This window comes from Ictidomys tridecemlineatus, chromosome 11 (assembly GCF_052094955.1).
Source record: "Ictidomys tridecemlineatus isolate mIctTri1 chromosome 11, mIctTri1.hap1, whole genome shotgun sequence".
Lineage (NCBI taxonomy): Eukaryota > Metazoa > Chordata > Mammalia > Rodentia > Sciuridae > Ictidomys > Ictidomys tridecemlineatus.
In genome coordinates, this window is record NC_135487.1 from 117,595,641 (window position 1) to 117,610,736 (window position 15,096).

Here is a 15,096-nt window from a genome sequence, read left to right on the forward strand (position 1 = left end):
TACACCTAAAGGACAATTTACCTAAATGTCACCATTTATAGAACATCAATTAAGAATTAAAAAAAAACAATTTATCAAAAGGTAGTATTTTTGCATTGTTTTGTATTTTATTCATTATTCACCATTCTGCACCATTTTACAGGTGATGTGGCTCTTTGTATTTAAAGAAGTTTAAGTACATGTGCCCGAATACCCTTGGATTAAAGTATTTGTGGTGGCTGTATGAATACACACAGAACTCATGGGTTCTCCATCTTTTTACCATTGGTTTTGGCTTTTACCTTTTCCATCTAATTGTGGGTGCAAATTTGAACTATATTTTCCTATTAATTTGATTAATTGATGCTGTATATTTCTTTTTATTTGATGGAATCTTTGACTTTTACAGCAAAATGATCAAGTGAACTCTTGGCCATACAGTAATAAAAAAAAATCATTGTCAAAATTTATGAAATAATGCATAAATAAACTTGCATTTATTGCTAGATTCATTTTAAACAGAGACTTTGGATTGGATACACCACTTAGTAAATCTTTAACTAGTTATAAGAAAAAAATTGAGTTTTAATAAGAGGGGTAACTTTAAAAAGTGATTAGTAGAAATAGAAAATTAAGTCATATGCCCTTAGATAAGTCAAATCTGTATATCCTTAAAAGGTAAAAACTATGCAAAAAGGATGAGAAAACCAGAGTGATGAAGTTGCTGAAGTGGGCAGGAGGTGATTTTTAGAAACAGGTGGTTAGAGTTGAGTATTAAGTTAGATGTTTTAGCAAATTTCAAAGAGTATTCAGCACTTTCAGGACAGCCGTCTCTTCCAGGCTCAAGTGGAGTTTACTTTTATTTTTCCTTTGGTAATTGTCCCTGATGTTCATCCTCATGCCAGCTTTATAAAATTTCCAGGATGTGAGGTCTTTGGCAGAACAGAGGTGTGATTTGCCTGGGTGCAGAGCTCTCAGTGGAGCTTTCTCTCTATGCTTTTATCTCCAAAGCACTGAGAAGTTTTTAGTGGATTTTAAAGTATCTGTCACATATGCACTTTACTTAAATGTTAATTTAAATACTGGCGACATGAACTGAAACTATTGTACACAGTTTGAAAGCTCTTTACAATAACCCTGGATTCATGCTGACATGTACTTCTCTGTCTCATGATGCAGGCAGGGGCTGGCACTCAGTTCTCCTTGCTGCTTCCTATTGGCACTTCTGGGTGTGGAGCTTATCAAAGATTTCACACTATTCCTTCCCAACTTAACAGATCATAAGGCTGCACCCAGGCTGTTGGAGAGACTGCTGAGATAAATATACCATGTAGCAAAGTCAGATTTTAACACATTTCTCCTAAATCCCAGAAAGTCACCAGGATGAATGCCTCAGAATCCTGGACCCACCTTTAGAACTACCGATGTTTACTGGATTTGGAACACCCCTATGGCTTAGAAGTTGAGGTTGGTCACATCACCTTGGAGAACAGGGCTGCAAATGACCTCATTTATCTTTGGAGTTGTACTGTGTCCCTGGCATTGTGGCATCTTCATACCATGTCTATGGAATCCATAGCTTTACCAGTCTTACCACAAGCCCCTCCCTCATCAGCTGAGGGCCCAGCCAGGCAGGGTCAAATGGCCTCTGTTTTGTACTTCTCAATACTGGATGCCCTGCGGACCACCTGGCAGCTTTGCAACATTTCCCACCCTTACTCCTAATGCAGAGACTGTTGCTGTGTTGCTCTGGGGGAACTGAACATCAGTGTTTGAGTTCCCAGGAGACTACACTGCAGCCTGTGTTGACAACTGCAGATTCTATTCTCACTGATTTAGAGACTGTTCTTCCTGGACACCCATCCTGAGTTCCTACAAGAAGCTCCAACTTTGAAGAATGCCTAATTGTCATTGGAACAGCCAGTGTTAGGCAGATTCTTCTCTGGCTAATTTGGCATCTGGCTGCCAGAAGATTGTCTAATAATCCTGCCTGTTAAGCACCATGGTATATGGGCACTGGGAATGGCATGGAGCCCCACCCTGACAAGCTGTGGCACTTTGTTGCTACCTGGCAAGAAATGCACATTCCTGGTCCCATCTAGCCCTCTACTCCACCACAAGCCATTGTCAGAGTCTCCAGTGATGGGAGGACTGTCAATGGTATGGCAGGTGATTTCTTCAGTTTCTGAGTTATTGTGAGGTGTGTGACCTGGGACTTCTTTTTCATGTTTGTTCTAATTTTGTTCAGATGCACAGAATATGCCTGACCAGCCTGAGGCATAGCCAATAATACTGCTGGTGTCCACAGAATAGCTCAGAAGATACATGCGTTTAGAAAATCCACTAAATCAGCAAACTGATGTCAGCACAACAGTTTTTTTGGCAGACGTGAAGTTGAGCCTGCCATTTTTCCTGTTAGGTGGAGGCAGTCATTATCTGATGAGTATCCTGAAGTGAGGAGAATGATACATGCTTGGGAGAGCTCTGACAGTTCTTAGCTGTGATGTAGATTAGGGGCAGAAGAATGTGACTGTGAATCCCAAAAGAGCCAAGTGCAGGAAGAGTTGGTGCAGAGCCTGGTGCAAACTCTCTCTCCAGTTCTTCTCTCCAGAATCAAGTCACTTCCAGGCTACCTGGGAAGTCCTTCTCTTTGATATCCACAGGTGGGGTCCGAGTGGCTTCTGGATCAGGTGCCCAGCACTTCTCAGTCTGGCTGTGTGGTAGCATATTAGGTAGTAAAGTTGTTACACTTCAAGGACAATGTCTCTTCCCTTTTCTTCTCACTAAGGAGGAGGAGATTCCCCTTATTCTTTAGTCTCTTTGGAAAGGGCTGCAGTACAGCAGGTGAACACTCTGCCTAGGCTTGGGACGGGGGCAGTGCAAGATATCAAGAAGCAAAGTTTGGATGTTTTTCAGCAGTTGATCTTTGGACTCATGACTCTCTCAAGTTAGGGATCTGTGGGAGTGCAAGGGCAGATATTCTCAAGTGGAATCCTCCTGCCCATGCTTGACAGACTGGTAGTGTCCCTATGATAAAGGTGAGAGAGGCAATTGGGGGGTCAACTGGGCTTGTGATCAGCCCCTAGGTCACCCTGAGGAGTGCTGGGGCTCAGGTGGGCCAGTTAGTTCTTAGGCGACATTGTTAAGTTGACCTCTTTCTGGGTATGGGATTCACAGAGATGTGATTTTATGATCCCTGAGATGGAGAAAAATAGCCCCTGGTCTCCCTGACAGTCCAGCTGACATTATTTGCTGTGTTTTTATTTCTTTGAACAGCTGCATCTAGTCCCAGACTGTCTGCCCTCCATTCATCATCTTTCCAGGGGACAGGTGCTGATGAGTGGTGACCTACCACAGTTTCCCTCCAGCTTCCAAGTTCCTTCCCTAAAATCCTCCTCACTTTCTCTTTTCTTCTCCTGTTCCTTTTCTTTCTTTGTCCATTTTCTTCATCCAATTTGGTTAAACTCCTTGCTCATTTGTGGCACCAGCTGTCCTGAGGTCTAAAAAAAGCAGAAAAATAAGGTTCCTAAGAAGCATTATGGTGGCCCTGATACCCCATTAGGTCAAGACCTCTGAGTCTCCAAGTATGAGTGAGCATCATGCACCTCATGCTCCTGTGCTGGGATTCTGCATCTCAGCACCTCACCCTACCCTGCTTTTAGAAAGGGTGGCCTGGTCTACAACTCTCCTGACATGTGACAGCACAGATGGCACAGGCTTGGGGTTTCTGCTTCCATGCAGAAAGTTTATTAACTCTAAAAGCAAATTTCAAGTAGATAAATATCTTCTCAGGGATTTATATATAAAAACAATTAGAGAAAAGTTGAAGTACATTTTAATACTTTTCAGAGTGTGAGTAAATTATGATCAAATTGGACAGAAGAAATAGTTCTAAAACATGGTTAATGCTGCGGATTTTAAAGCGAGATTCCTGAATCTTGCTTCTGTGTGAGCAGAGGTTGCTCTTTTACAACACAGATGGGCCCTTTATTGCTTTTACCTCCATAGCTGGTTACTTCAGTTCTAATGCTGGAGGCTACACCGTGACACTGATGTAGTTTTTCTACTTGCTATGTGCTTATAGTGTCCCACAGTCAGCCCAACACCAATCCAACAAGAAGAGCAGGGAGAGCATGGAGCTGCTCCTGCCTCTGCTTCCTCTAGAGAAATGCACATAAAATATCACTGACATCATGGAAATCATGGTGTAGCTTCTCAGGTTACTCAAGCAGACTCCTGGCAGCACTAGGATACCTCAGATTGTGAAGAATTGCAATGCCATTACCACCTCCACTTTGGGCACTCCTGAGACACCAGGCTCATTCCGTGGTTCAGGAGAGCTTGTGACAAAATAGGATTTGTGATGCCTGTGCCTATTCCTTCCCAGCTGTCAGCAGATTACAGGTCTCTGGGGTAGAGGCTGCTGTTGGTGAGACAGAAGCCCAGGAGGGTGCCAGATCTTAGGCAAGAAATGATGAAAAACCTGCTGTTCCAGACATTTGGGGAGTATCAAGACTTCCAAGTTCCATGAAGAAATGCCTCATAGAGGCTGGGGAATGAGCCCAAAGCAAGGAGAAGGTAGCCCCTGCATGCTCCCCCTTATAGATGAAAGACCTTTTTGTATAATTTGCCTTCACCTAAGTTTGCTTGAGTTACACCCTGATGCAAGTCTCCTGGGCCTTTCCCCAAGTGCACCTGCAGGGTCATACTGGCTCCTGTGTTAACACTACAGTTATTTCCCACATGGCTCAGAGTGATTGGGCACTGCTGTAAAATCCAGCCCAGTTGGTTGTTACATGATAAAATGCTTTTAATTTACAGTATTGGAGAGGGTCTCACACTGTCAGAACCGCCCTCCAACAAAGGTTTGGGGAATGCACGAGACCAGCTGGTGCTTCCCTTATCTGACCAAGAGGGTGAGTGTCAACCCGTCCCACCACCCAGCCTGGCCCAGAATTACAGGGAGTCCGGAGTTGAGTCAACCATAGAGGTGCAGCAATCTCAACTGTGTGTCAGGGACAAGGTTATACAGTGATAGAAAGAGGGAGTAAGAAGAGATAGTACCAAGAACCAATAAGGAGCAGTTACGTCACTATCACTAAGGGCCTAGCAGATTTCAGGTTAAACCATTAGGCGGGACTAAGGTCAAAACCCCATGAGGCCACCACAGCCAACACCCAATAATGGCCGCGGTCCCAAGGGAGGTAAAAGATTCCAACATCACACATCCTGCACTGGTTGGCTTAGGGTCCTAATCCTCCAAAGAGGGTAGTTGTTTGGATTCTGAACCTGTGCCCAGTTCTTGGTTTCCTGCCAACTAGGTACACATGAGTCTTGCTTTGAGTCAGGCAACCCCCTGGAGGGCCTCAGTGTTCTAAGGAAATAAAGGGTGGAACATTGGTCATGCAATATTCTTATAAAACAGAAAACATCAATCATGATAGATCCTTATATTACAACTAAGTCATGGTCATTGAGACACCAGGAAACTTTGCAGTGGGATGCCATTAGTCACAAAGAACTTACAACAAACACAGTTATTTCTAAAATGAGAATTGTCTAATTTGCCACTTCTTCATGCATTTAGAACTTGTTTTATGCATCTGTATAATAACTCTTGAGTCAGCTAGTCATTTCTGTGCCCATGAGTTCACTTGTCTTCATTAAGATTTTAAACAAGTGGCTTAAAAATTGCTTCTGCAATTTTTTTTTTAATTTAAAGAAATGGGAGAGGACAAAAAGACCAAAATCACTCTCTGCACTGAATTGACTTGATTTTCAAGGGACGTTGAATGCCAGTGCTGCACACTAAATTCCCTCACTCTGACACAGTTTGCAATAAGACTGTGCAAAGCACAGCCCCTTTTGTGCTTCAATGAGCACAGTGTGTCACTGGGTGATTGTGTGCAGAAGCAACCAAGTTCATACACATGCATGAACACTATGTGCACACAGATGACTTCAAGGGAGACCAAACTGCCTGCCTGACCATGGCTTCCTAAGGGAGTGTCTCTTGTGACCCACTTAGTCAGAAGAATCACAAGCCTAAGAATTCTCTGGGAGTCCAGGTGACACATGTTGTGGTACATGAAAGAAAAGTGACCACAACACTAGGAGCAACTAAAAGATCTTTATTGCAGCAGTGCAACAAAGAGAAAAGAAAGAAGGAGAGAGAGAGAAACAGAGAGAGAGAGAGAGAGAGAGAGAGAGAGAGAGAGAGAGAGAGAGAGAGGAAGAGAAGAGGAGAGGAGAGAAGAGGAGAGGAGAGATGAAGAGGGAGAGAGCAAGAGCAAGAGAGAGACAGAGAGCGCATGCAAGAAAGACAAAAAGAGAGCAAGAGAGAGAGAGCAAGAAGGGGGGCCTGGCAGGAGGGAGTTTTTATAGCCCAAATCTAATGGGGCCTCTGGGTCTGCAAGCTGCCTTATTGGCCTAATGGGGGGTTAAGTGTTCAGCCTTGAGTTGGGTTGAATGTTCAGACTTGATGCAAACAGATGATAAAGAACCAGATAGAGGGGGGGTTTGAGTGCGTGGACTATCTTGTAGCCAACATCTGTTCAGCCTGCCCTGCAGACAACACAGTTCAGCCTGCTCTGCACCCAACATTCCTCCCTTTTTGTTTTTCTAAGTGACATGAGGGATGGCATAAAGTCCTCTGGCTACTTCCTGCTTAATGGTGGGAGGCTTTGGACCTAGAAGGGGAAGTGGAGGAATGTTCTGGGGACAGGTCTGAGAACACCAGGGCAGCCAGAAATAACACTCAGTGGCTACAGACAACTACTGTGGTAGGGGTAAAGTCCATAAAAGTTCCTTGAAGCCACAAGTCCTTGATGGCATAAAACCAGTCCTGGATGTAGGAGATTCTTGGTATCAGCCACTCTTCCTGTAGCAGGGACTCTAGGAGGTATTGGAGGTGGCTTGGTTGAATCCAGTAATATTAAGGGTGACAGACCAATTGCAGCCAGTGGAAGGGCAATTGCCTTGACCCATAAACTGAGAGTGGGTGGTGTCATCCTGGTGTCATGTCACTTGGATGTAGAAGTGGTATCTGTGGTTTGAGATAAAAACTTGAGAGAGAAAAATGATTAGTAAAAGAAGAAGAGGGTTGGCGAGAAATTTTGAGTTTGGTGGGCATGGTGGAAGTCCAGGACTGGACATTTGGAACAAGTGCCTTTTTAAGGTGAGAGGCATGGTACCAGTGGAGTGGCCCAAAAGTTTGACCATCATTGGGGTAGTAAGTATGACTGTATGGGGTCCCATCCATTGAGCTTCCAATGATTGAGAATGGAGTTCCTGAAGTAAGACTGAGTCACCCAGTTAAAGAGGGTCCAATTCAGTTGGTGATTGTGCAGGGATTGAGGCAATGAATGGAACATGAAGGCACCCGTCTGCATGTTCCCTTAGGAGTTTGCATAGAAGTGTGAGATTAGGCAGGTAGGACACAAGGGGAGGAGGAGTGATTGAAAAGCTTTGGTTGATTAAGAAACGGCACCCAGAGAGTAGCTCAAAGGGGCTAAGGCCTGAGGGAGCTCTTGGGGCTCCCTGAATTCAGGTGAGGGCCAATGGCAGGAGATTGGGCCAGAAGAGCCTGAGTTCAATAGCATATTTAGTGAGATGATCCTTGAGAATGCCATTAGGCCTCTCAACCTTACCCAAGGATTGGGGTTGATAGGAGATGTGGAGCCTCCAAGTGATGTTGAGACCTTTGGAGACTAGTTGAACAACCTGAGAAGTGAAAGCCAGACTGTTGTCTGACTGGATGGAAGTGAGAACTTCGAACCTGGGAATGATCTGCTGGATGAGGATGGAGGTGACAGTGTCAGCAATTTCCCTGGATGTAGGGAAGACTTCTATAAGTATCAGCCAATGTAAGTAGGTAGCAAAGCTTTTTGTGCCTAGGCACATGAGTGAAGTTGATCTACCAGTCTTTGCCTGGCTAGTGGCTCCTCATCTGAGGTGTGGGGAGTTTAGGTTTGATGCTTCCTTGTGGGGATACTGTAGAACAGACAGAATAAGCAGAGTGGACCTGCTGGAGAGTAGTTCTCATTCCTAGGAAGTTAAAGAGGGGTTGTGAAAACTGGAAAAATGGGTTAGACAGGGTTTTAGATGGGCACAGAGTCTCTGGAGCCAGAGGAGTTGGTCATGAATCACAGGTCTCCATCTTGGGCATCAGGGCTGGTAGTCTTAAAGAAGTAGTTGATTGACCAGCTTGTTGGTGAATTTGTGTATCTGATCTTGCATGAACTTCTATAGGCAATTTAATAGATATGGTCCGATTAGGAGAAACCGAGAGAGGACTAATAGGAGTCATGTGAGGGGGAGGAGCCAAGGCCATACTTGACTGAACATTCCCCATGGAGCCTGTTGGCTTATTTGCTGTCTCCTTTTTTCTAGCTGTTTTTGTCTTTTATTACTCCCAGGAAAGACTGTGTTTTGGCTGAACTGGTTTTGGTAGGTGTTTAAGATCAAGTTGGTCAAAATTGACTTTGTTTCTATCTATTGTTAAGAGTCAGCTGAGTTCCCATAGGGGTCCCTCATGGGGGAACTTGAGAGCAGCTTCTTAGTTCTGCTAGTGCCTTTTGCGCTAGGATGGGTCCAGGTCTTGCTTGATCTTGTGGCTTCCCTTGGAAGCATCAGGGATGTCTCCTGTCTCCAATGACCCTCCAATTCACAGCAAGTGCACTGATTGGGTTTTCATTCTCCAGTGGCCTCAATAATCTCTCTGACCAGGAGGTTATGTTGCCCAGAGTTGCAAAGCTCTTTATAGAAGTTCCCTGTTCCCTGGATTCAGACTGACTCAGAGGGCCAGAACCAAATATTGGTTTTCTTGGCCATTTTAATTTAACTTTAAGTCTTGCTCATAAACACCCAGCAAAGTCATTTTCACCCTAAATTAAGAGTATTGGGCTTTAGCTAAAGTCTGGCCTACTTTGGAGTCCTTCTGACATGTAGTAAGATGGGAAGCATAGCCTTATCTCAGGTAAGGCTAAGATTTATAAATCTTAGGTAAAGTGTTCTACTATCGAACTGATCTTTGTTTTTAAATATTATTTTATAAAGTTTATGTATGTTGTTGCTTGATGTCACATGAATACTAGGTAATACAGTATATTACATATAAATTGTACCCAGTGTATAGAACTTTATATTAATCTTATTGATAACAGGTTCAGTTTTAGAACATTAAATGATATAAATAAATCTCCAATGTTATTTTTATAAGCCTAAAATAACCATGCAACCTTTTAGAGAACACTAGCTTGATATAATTTTTTAAAAACTTTTATCTTAATGACATATATCTGGAAAATATGAACACACTTAATATACAAAGAAGAGTAATAGTACCACAATTATTATTGATGTTTTTATATTAATCAAGTTTAGCTTTTAAAGAAATAACATATTACAATATTGCAAAATAACAGTTGTTGTTTAACCATAGTTGTATACACAGACCTTCTTTAGCACTTACTTAAACCTATATAGCCAGCATACACAGACTTTCTTCATCACTTGCTTCAACCCTCTTATTTACTTAATAGACTCTCTTATCTAGAAACACATTATTCTTCTATTAAATCCATATTTAGAACCTTCTAATTTCTCTCTCCTGTTAACTCTTTTTTTATTCACACTTTGAAACAATCCTTGTAAATTGTTTAGGCAAATTATTATAAAAATAATTTAGGCAAATTATTCCATTTTAATAAGAGATAGTTTGTTCTTTGCAACACACAATTAATCACATCTGTTGACCATTTCATGAAAACATGAACAATGTTTAAGTATATAGAATTATACTGTAGTAGGGACAGACAAGGCAAGGCACCTAAGATAGCACTGAAGATAGGGAAATAGTTTTATTTTGTTGCAGCCAGATTCAGAAGGCACAGCTTCTGTTGTAATCAATTAATCCCCTGAACCCCAAGTTTAGGTTGTTTCAGAATTTTGTACCCAACATGTAAGGGAAGGGGCTCAGAAGTTCACAGTCTGCAGAAGTTCACAAAAAGCAGTTTTTGTGTATTTGTGTATGTGTGTGTGTTCTGGGCAAGTTAACCCTTCCAAGGACACACCTGGGAAGGGGAGAGCTTTTTCTTCCTTTTCTCTCCTCCTCACCCCCCACCCCCCCACCAGCTGTTATCATGGAGTTACAGTTGGTAACTTCCTTATCTTAGAAATGTAGCCTTCTCTGTGAAGCCCCAGCTCAAGGCCAGAGGCCTTGTTTACATATTTTGGGAAAACTAGTAAGGAGGTGTCCAGGTTCTGGAGTGCTGATTTTTTCCAGACAGTGGCCAAGTAAAACAGGGCAACAGGAAAATAGGAAGTTTATCTACATTAATATTTTTGGAGAGATTCTTTTGCTGAAAGTCCTAAAATCAGCCATGGTGAAGATTTGTGGAGAAGGTCAGTTAAGCCTTTTCTATGGGCCTGGGTAGGGAAGGGAAAAACGGGAAGGTGGGGCTGAGAGCAGCTTGGTGGATCTGAGAATGAGGAAGGAGTGATGTAAAGGAATAGGACTTTCCCTAGCAAGGAAAACTTGAGCAGTAGAACAGGTAGAGCAGAGGGGAGGATGGGAGTGGATATCCCAAAAAGCCTGTAAGGGACAATTCTTAGTAACCTGTTTCCAGTGATGACAATCAACTTTAAAGGCCATTTTCACCAGATCTCTGATAGGGTCCAAGGGCTCTCCTCAGCTAGTTTGAGCTTTGGGTTAGCTGGTAAGAGGACCTGGTGGGACCTGGTGTGGGCGCTGACAGAAGAAGAGAGGAGTGAGTGGGTGAAGGGATTCCTTCAGTACCTGCTACCTCAGAAAAGAGGCAGTGGTTTGAGGAAAGGCGGTTGTTTAAGTTTTTGATCTAGAGAGTGGAGAAAAGAAGTCAGGTTGTTCGGGTGGGGGAGTCAGTGGAGGGGCTGGGGCAGAAGGTTGAGGGTGAGGACCTATTTGAGCCAGGTGATAGGGTGGAAATTCATCAGTAGGGTCAAAAGTAGTGGATGAGTCCGGAGGAGGAGGAGATTGGGGATTAGTGGTTGCGGGTGTTGGTTTGCAAGCTAGAAAAATTTTCAGAGATCTGCAAGAGATGCAGAGAGCACAAGAAAGAAGAAAGCTTTGATATAGCAGCCTTTTACCCATTTTTTTTCAAATGCTCACAGTAATTGTAGAGATCCCTTAGAATGGGGGTATCCAGGGACCCAAAATTGGAACCATCTGCTTTGGTTGTCTAAGGGATAAGTGGGCCAGACATGGGTGCTATATTTTATCAATTTTGGGGGTTTGATGTCTGGTGTCAAGGAGAGGGTTTTGATGTTATCCAAGAGGCATTGTAGGGGAGAGTTGACCAGCAGAGAGGACACATTACCCATGTCGCAAACGTAGTATAAGCAGGAGGGAAGAGGATGCAAACATAGTATAGGGGAGAAGGAAGGAGATTCAAATGTAGTATGAGGAAGAGGGAAGGAGATGCAAAGATAGTATAAGAGAGAAGGAGGAAACTGATTTATTGGCAAAAGGGGCATCCCCACTAGAGCCAAAAATCAGGAGTGACTTAGTGGCAGGTTCGAGCTGCAGAGATTGGTTGTCACCGAATCCTGACAGTCGAAGCTCTCATCCTAGACAGAGCTGGAGCCGTGGGAGACCTTGGCCAAGGCTTTTCAGGACCCCTCTTGGAGAGGCCAGAGACTTCCAGGGCCAGAAAGAGGGGAAAAAGAGAGACAGGGGAAGAGGGAGGGAGGGGAGGGTAGGGTTCTCTCTGGCGGCCGAGTCTTGAAGGTGTGAGGACTAGGATTTTAGGAGAGCCACCAAGACGGTGAAGGTCTGGGTGGGGTGTGATGTTCAGTTCTCTGTTATGTGTCCCTGGAAGTTCCAGAGTCCTTCGAGGAAGACCTACAAAGCCTATGCTGGTAAACTACCAGCTGGGAAGGGAAGGGAATAATTTTGAACCCAGGAGTCTATTCTGCCCTAGGAAGGAGTCCCTGAGGGCCACCGTGGCCTTAAAGGCTGTGGTGGGGTGCTTTCCTCCCTGCAGGTGGGTGAAGAGGTTTGCCGGACAATCAACGGTCAAATCCTCCTGACACCACTGTTGAGTTTAGGACTCCAGGAAGGGGAAACTCACCAATCGAAGGCCAGGGGTGGATGGAGTTCTGGGGTCGAGAAAATGGGTTCAGGCCATCTGGTGAGTGGCACTTCCGAAGGAAGAGGGACCCAAAAGTGGGTTTTAACCCTCTCCTGGGTTTCGGCAGCAATGAAAGAAAAGTGAACACAACACTCAGAGCAACCAAAAGATCTTTATTGCAGCAGTGCAACAAAGAGAAAAGAAAGAAGAAAATAATGAGAGAGAGAGAGAGAGAGAGAGAGAGAGAGAGAGCGAGAGAAAAAAAGAGAAGAGGAGAGATGAAGAGGGAGAGAGCAAGAACAAGAGAGACAGAGAGCGTGCACAAGAAAGACAAAGAGAGCAAGAGAGAGAGCAATAGAGAGGGGGGCCTGGCAGGAGGGAGTTTTTATAGCCCAAATCTAATGGAGCCTCTGAGTCTGAAAGCTGCCTTGTTGGCCCAAGGGGGCTTTAAGTGTTCAGCCTTGAGTGGGGTTGAATGTTCAGACTTGACGCAAACAGGTGACAAAGGACCAGATAGAGGGGGGTTTGAGTGTGTGGGCTATCTTCTAGCCAACATCTGTTCAGCCTGCCCTGAAGACAACACAGTTCAGCCTGCTCTGCACCCAAAAGTACAGGCCTTATTAAAAGATGACCCAGGCAGCTTAAATAGAACTGCATTGGCTGGGTCTGCAATCTCTTCCTTAATCAAGGCACCTTAACACCAGTTTGAAGTTCTGAAAGCTGGTTTAGAGCATACACCTATGGCTATGCTTGGTGGAAACCAAGTGTGTGATACCATACTCACAGAAATGGTAGCAGCAAATTCATGAGCCCTTAGTATATTTAGACTCTTAGTTTGACTCAGATGCTTCATTCAAATGAAGGGTTAAAGCTAATCTTTATGGAACTTTCTTAGTTCAGATGATAGATGGCATTTACTGGATTTCCCAGGATCTGTGTTTTTATCAGTGGTGGTCAGCTATGTACTGCTATGCCCTACTTGGTGGTATAAGCCATTATCATCTAGAAAAGTCATCTGAGACACAATTTGGAGAAGCAATCCCCCATAATACATGAGAAAACTTACATATACACAGTGAATAGATTAAAGGAGAATTCAAAATAATACAGTAAGAACAGTCAAGCTGAGAGCCCTTGTTGTCGTTGTTTTCAATTTGCCTAAACAAATAAGTACAGTGTTGTCAATACTATATTTTTTGTAAGAAAATTAACTTAAGATTGCCAAAACATAAGATCAAGAGTTAGCGAGAATTCCTGCCACACTCTAGCCCTAAATTGTTGGAAAAAGCATTGAGTGTAAAGGTGAGTACCTCAATTCTTATTTCTGCCATTTGCTAGCTAATATGACATTGACATAACCTTTCTGCATCTGTGACATAAATCTTTCCATCTCTAAAAGGCAATAAAATATAACAAGACTACATTAGTTCATGACATGCCTTAGTTCATCCTAAAGGGAAAATATTAAAATTCTTGAGAATCTGGTCTTTTTCTAGACCCCCTCTTTCCTGTGGTCATGAAGATGTACATGCTGGATACGAGGCTGGTGAACATTAACCAACTATGATTTTCTGATACCCAACTCTCATTTCTGGGAAAGAATATCACAAGTTCCCTTTGAGTTTAAATCGAATCCTACACGTTAACAAGAACCAATGTTTGCTGAGTCTTTACTATGTGTCAATTCAACACAAGGTACCAGCAGGCAATTATAAAAGAAATGCTCAATGTTGACTCATCCTGTGGATCCAAACAATATAGCTGAACTGCTGAGGTGACGCACACTAATCAACCCGGTAGCAGATTAAGGGGGGCTTGCCAAGTCCTGGAGTGAGATACTAAATGCTGTAGGAATTCAGGAAAGAAAGGATACTGGTGGAGGAGTGGGGTTGAATGAGATGGAACGGGGTGGGGTGTAGAGTTGCAGAGAAAGTAGACCCTGAATTAGAGACTTGTATAAGGAAAACTTGAATCAGTCTCAAGAAATCTCTAAGTTTCTCATTATTCATGTTTTAACCAGTTACTAGCTCAGAGCACTACATGTGAACAATTACCTACCTGGAATGCAGGAATGCCAGCAGCTTATCCAGCTGGTGAAATTTTCCACTTAGCCTCAATCAGGTGGTCTCCAACTACAAAAGGCTTTGGCTCTACACCTGGAAAAAAAGAGCCATTCCTAATCATGTACCCTGAGTCAGGGAAAACTTCTTGAATAGAAAAGCCAATCACTAGGCAATGAGAGAGAGAGAGAGAGAGAAAGAGAGAGAGAGAGAGAGAGAGAGAGAGAGAGAGAGAGAGAGAGAGAGAGAGAGAGAGAGAGAGAGAGAGTCTGCAAGAGTATTGCAAGTTTTGGGGAACCTTGGGTAACTTAGTGAGAATTTGTGAACGAAACAGGTAGGAGATGTATCTCATTGGTAGACCACCTTAAGGTTCACTTCTGTACACCAAAACTACTACAACAACACCTGAACAACAGAAATCCAACAAATAACATGAAAGAGTACTTCATGAACAAGAGAATACCTTCATTTTTTTAAAAATAGAAGTGTTGGACACCATGTGAAAAATGGGAGGCCTCATGCACTTCTGTTAAATATATAAAATGGTATAGTAGGTATGGAAATAAATTTGATGATTGCTAAAATTTTAAACATAGAATTACCACATGACCTATCAATTTTATTCCTAGCTATATTTCCAAATTCACTGAAAACAGATATTCAAACACTTGAACATGAATATCAATGGCATCGCCATTTCCACCAGGAAATATATAAAAATTCAAATTTCCTTCCAAAATGATAAAAAATGTGTCTATGTATTTATATGTATCCATGTCTAAGTAAGCACATGTACATATAGATATATTCATATAAACAAATATATATCTCTATATAGCATCTATATATATGTATGAATATTATTACTCTTCCATAAAAATGAAGTACTGAAACAGGCAACCATGTAAACAAAATCTCAAAAATATTAAGAAAAGTAAACAAAATCA